The following is a 6,000-nucleotide window of genomic DNA, read 5'->3' as shown; positions in this document are numbered from 1 at the left end:
ATGACAACTGCGGGCAGCAGACAAATCAGTGAGGCATTGTTTCTTTAGATGTGACATTCCTGAGAAACAACTCAGTCGCGCCTGACCAGCGCTGCTCATGCAGGTAGTGTGGCTGCTATAATCTGTTAACGTGGGGGCTGAAAAAAAAACCCAACAGGTTTCATGAGGCATTAGCAGGGTGACGCACCACTGTTACTGTTTAAATAAATGTTGTGCAAGGTTTTGTCAGGGCTGAACGTAACCCAGGTGTGTATGTGCATTTGGCAGTCAGGGAATATGGAAAGGACGGAAGGTCAGAGGGCATCTGCTGGATGGAAGTAGAATGGTTTGGTTTGGATAAACAGAAAATGTGGCTGGAGAGGAGGGACAGAGAGACACATTGTGACAATTTTGAAGACTGTAATTGGTTTACCGGGGCTGATGGCGCCGCAGTGAGTGTACTAGGCCATATATTTAAAGAGATATTTTTGAATACTTTGCCATCCTGACTGACGTTAATTAGGGGGAGACGTCATCCTGCATTAAAATGGCACCACACCACCACAGTGAGTGTGTGTTGGAGAAGTGGCAGCATACATTAGTATAATCAACATAGATTGTGTGTGAGTGTGCATATGCATAGATGTGACTGTTACCTGCCGTGTATCGGTGTCTGACTCTCCTCGTTGTTTGGTCCATGTGCAGCTGTATGTGTGTGTTTGTGAGTATTCTGTCGAGGTAAGCAGTTTGCTGTGAGACAGCAGCAGGGATGCTCACACCTACACTGAGTCCTAATGAGGATTTTACTAAACCCACAGAGTCTTCTATATAACTATACCAGCCCCTGTGGAAACCCTGACACTGCAACTACTGCCTGTGTGTGTGTGTGTGTGTGTGTGTGTGTGTGTGTGTGTGTGTGTGTGTGTGTGTGTGCGCGTGTGCGTGTGTGTGTGTGTGTGTGTGCGCGTATGCGTGTTGCAAGCAAGAGTTATTGACACTTAAGGGGAAAAGGACTGGAGACAGAAAACGAAAAGGAGGATGGAGTGCAAGATAGGAGAGGATTAAAGGGGATGGAGAGGGAGAAGAAGTGGGACTGGTAGGAGAGTAGATTCTAGACGGAGCTGGGTTTATTAATATCCATTTGGGGGGGTGGGGTTGTGTGGGGGACTGCGCAGGGTCCGCTAATGCTTCTCTTGGCATTGACACAGTTTGGCACCCTGTCTGAAAAAGACTTAGAAAGTGCTCTGAGTAACCCTGAAACACCAAGCAAACAGCCCAGAGTACGAGGGAGAGAGACAGACGTTGACTTTTGGTGTTTATTCTGTGAAACATTCCTTTAAATACTGGATAACAGAATCTTATCTCGAATACAGAGACAAGAAAATCACTTATAAACACTTCACAGTCACAGCAAAACAGAAAAACTTCAGTACACAGATTGTTGTTGTCTACGAGGATGGGTACAGCACAGTTCCCAAAAATAGTAGGATCTTACTTTTGAGTGAAGGCTCCAATTGTCTATACACTAACCAGTAATGGCACAGAGTAAGCCAGAGGCATGGTGAAGTTAAAGACTGTAATTTGTATGCAGCAAGAAGAGCATCTGGTCAGCCAATTACCATCTAATGGTTGCTCTTCATCCAGTGTTAACAATCTTCTTATCTGCACCCTGTCTGAGTGCTGCACACAAGCACACACACACAAACACACACTCACACTTTTAATCTTTGCTTGTGCCTTGCAGCTAGAAGAAGCGGCCTCCTCGCACTGTGTGCAATGTACTGTACAATGAACCCCTTCATTTCCCCGATCAGCTGGAAGTAAAGATTCACATCCTCCATCTTTCACTTGTTCCCTCTATCTTTTCTGTTAACCATGTCCTCACCAAACCTTGCCTTCTTTTCACAACTCCTTACCCTTTTTTTCGTTATGTAACTGGGCAACTTGAGTCACTGCTCCAAAGAAACTGCCTAAATAAAGACACTACGCAGGGGAGGAGAAAAAGAAGAGAAAGGGAGTAAACGGGAGGGATGGAGAGGGAGCAGATTGCTTGCAAACTAATGACTTATTCCTGAAGATCAAACGGAACAGACTAAACAGATAATTCCCAGCCAAAGATACTTAACATTGCATAGCCAGTCTCCTATTCCTCAGTTAATTCGCAAGGGGGGTAATTAAAAGAAAAGCTATGAAAAACACTCAGACTCAGGCACACACACACACACACACACACACACACACACTGGCTCACACACGCCGTCCTGCGTTGTGGGAGGCCTGCCACACGTGGCTTTGATAGCATAGTCTTTTATCCCCTTGGCAGCCTATTGCCTGTGTAAAACGCATTTACAATGTCAATAAAAACCATTTCTAATCATTTGCCGAGCATCTGAATGTGCACTGCCCAAGGTGCTGTGCCTAACACATTCCCCCTGTTTTTCCTGCCACATCTCAGCTCTTTTTACATACTCAAACGCATGGATGCATGTATTAGAACGCAAACATGCACACCTAAAGATGTGCACAACAAAACAGCAGGCAGAACAAATATAGATGCTGTAAAATCTGCCTCTAGATACAAGACTGCTCCTTGCCTGTGTGCAGTTAATGTGTCTCCTGTCTTTTACTGAGACATGGATGGAGGTCTTTATTGCTGATTTAATCCGTCCAAGGCTGATGGGGGTGTAATGGAGGTGGGAAAGCGAAGATAACATTGGTGAGAAAAATAAGAATCCTGTAACATATTGATATTTTCCCTCTCCACATACTCCTACACAAGAGATCTCACGCAGACAAGACTGCAGACCCCCCCTACACACACACGCACAGACAAAACACACATAAGGATACACTTTGCAATATGCATAGGCAGAAACACACATGTGTGAGAAAGCCACTGATGCATCCACACCTCTGCCACTCCTAATATTGTTGAATCGATCACCGCGAGGTCTGTAAGCGCTAAATGAAAATTCAGTCAAGTTCAACCTGTTCTAATCCTGTGAAGGTGATCTCACACTGCAGGGCTGCTAGCAGCTGCTCAGTGTGTGTGTGTGTGTGTGTGTGTGTTTGCATACTGTATGCATGCTTGCATTATACTGTATTTATGCCACAGTGCACAAAAATGAGATTAGTCACTAAAGAAAAAGCGAGGACCAAGTGAGGAACCACCTGATAACGGATGAATCGTTAATGAGTAGTTCCTGAATAACTCACTTGAGGACAATGAAGCAGATAATGATGAGTTACTAGTAAACAGATTAGGAGATGTTATATTAATGATCACTAGGTAATGATTTGTTAATAAATATCTGGGAATAATGACCACTTGCTTCATTAGTAGTTCCTAATTAACTCTGAATCAGCCACTGGTTGACACAAAGTAGTAATGACTCATTCATTGGTAATTACATAATCATTAGCTACCCTTTTGGATGAGAAAGGCAATAATTCCAAACAGAAACTGCTTTCACAAAGTGTATTTTTAATCAATATTACATGCAAGCGCCTTGATCCTCCGGCTCCATCAACGTCGTGCCATTGATGACGGCAAAGCTCACCCTTGGGGGAAATATTGCTATTATGCAACACTTACCAACAAAATAACTGCTTTAAACAAAATATTTTCACGCTGTAGGGCAATTTACTTTCAAAATAAAACATTGTCATTGTTGACATTGACATTGACATTGTAATCTCTGTTCCATGACAATACATGGGATCTGACTAAGAACTGGAAACAATCAGTTATGTTATTATGCTCTTATTTAATAAAACTTAATTTATTACTCCAGCAAGAAGGCCAACCTGTGAACCTAAACTGTAAACTCCCTTCCATCTTACCAGCGCCCAGACCTCCCCGCTCGCCTCTTAGCTCAAATCAATTTTTTACTGGCTCAAGAGGTGTTGCGCAAACTTCACATTGTACTTCCGCAATCATGTACGCCCACCACCGCAGACACAAGGAGCAGAGCAGATGAGAAAGAACCCCCCCTTTTCTCTCCAACTCTGACCAAATTCCGATCAAACAGTAAAACTAGTCAGTGCTGATCAAATATAGACCAACATTCTGTTATTGACTATTTCTCACCTAAAACGTCCTCAGAAACACATTTCAATGCACTGTTTGGCTGTAGTATGACAGTTTGGAAGTGGGCGCCATCCTGTTTGCTGTAATGTTGAAACAGAGGCTGACCAGACTGAGATCAAATGGTAAAACTAAGCATTGCTGATCAAACATGAACCAAAGTTCGGTCACTGCATTGCCTTTTTCTTGTCAGAAATGTTTTCAGAAACATAGTTTAGCTCACTGTGTAACTATAATTCAAGATTATTTGTTACCGACCGGCTGCCATATGGTTTCCTCAGAACGGCCAAGCTGCATTATCTCACCCACCAGTGGGAACGTTTATTGGTCTGGCAAAGCACAGCGCGTTTTGGTAGTTGTAGGTTTTCTTCCGCTTAGGCAAAAGCAAATGCCACAGTCCTTTTTTTCTGTTTTCTATGGTCACGTAGCACCAATTTGAAAAGTATATGTCTTTCTGCTGCATAGACAGCCCAGTTTTATGAGAGGACCATCTCTCCAGCAGTGAAATGCTTTCAAGATTTATTTTTGATGATGTTTTTTCCCCCCTTGTTCCTAAGTAACTACTTGCATTTTTGTGCAACCTATTGTAAAGTGATACAGTATTTCTGATACAGTAGCGTCTCGTTGAATGTCTTTCAGCTCACTGTTTACAATTGACACCGAGAGGCAGTGAGAGACAGAGCTTTCCAGGGGTCCTCTGTGCTTATGTTTAAAAGCCAACTAGAACCTCAGGAGGGGTACAAATGGGCCTCAGTGACAGGTGTGTGTGGGTGTGAATGTGTGTGCGTGCATTAGGAAAGAGAGAGAGAAGAGAAAAGACAGGGAGGATGAGATGTTGTGACTATGTATGTGTGCTCTAACCTTTGAAAGGCTCAGAATTGTCCATGGTCTAGTAACCATATCGCCATGCCACATTTACCTAAGCCAGTAATTTCTATACTACCCTTTTTTCAACATTGCCTTTTGAGGTACGCTATGTGCACTTGTATGTGTGTGTGTTTGACCTATGCAGTTCACTCATCTCAAGAAGACCTGTGGGGTATTCACAGTGGATGTTAGTGTAATGGGGTTTTAAATGTGGTGGGGAGAAAAGTGGTTCCCATCAAATTAGCCCTCCATTCATTCCCACTCAGGGCTGCAATAGCCACGCTTCGTCTCCTTAGCAAGGATTGCCTTTCACTGCACAACCACAGGCTCTGCGTCGCTCCATGCAGAGCAGCCAACAATGACCATCTTCACATAACAGTGGTATGTAGAATGTAGTGGAGTGTAACTAAGTACCTAAGTCCTGCCATTAAGTGCAGGTCTTAGGCAAATCTTTAGAGGTAAATGTGTTTTTCATACTATTTTGCTTCCACGAAAAACATGTATCTAAATGCTGAGAAATTGATTTTTTTTCTGATAAATTGAAGGTCAAAAATACTCTTGGTGGTTGTGTGATTATCCATTGGCATTCTGACTATTAGGAACTTCCATGTATAGTTTAATTCCTTATTAGAAATGAATTAAAACAAACTAACAATGGAAAGCTCATCAACATCAGCACAAAATTTACCAAACACTGATCTGTATGATCAGAAGACAAGCTGCCATAAAATATGTGTGCCAAAAATATGACAGGAGGTTAATGTTTGTGACTGCGTCAGATTATTATAAACAAATGAGCATTTGCATTGACACTTGATATCATTTACTCATGCCTCTGCTCTCTCTTTCTCCTCTCTGCCTGTCTCAGCCTGTCAAATGTTATCTATACTCTTATGAAAATTATTGAAAACCAAGTCAACACAGGACTCAACATCCAATACGTATTCAGCCTTACACTTCTCTGTCAGTCCAGAGTTTCTTGCCTTAGGCTCAGACTCCCACCTCTGGAACAGGGGAAGATATGCTGTGTATAGGAAATATATTTTACAGAAACAAGCTAGATGCTT

The sequence above is a fragment of the Plectropomus leopardus genome, chromosome 7 (assembly GCF_026936395.1).
Source record: "Plectropomus leopardus strain MGB_pleo_1.0 chromosome 7, ASM2693639v1, whole genome shotgun sequence".
NCBI classification, from domain to species: Eukaryota; Metazoa; Chordata; class Actinopteri; order Perciformes; family Serranidae; genus Plectropomus; species Plectropomus leopardus.
This window is presented reverse-complemented; position numbering follows the sequence as displayed.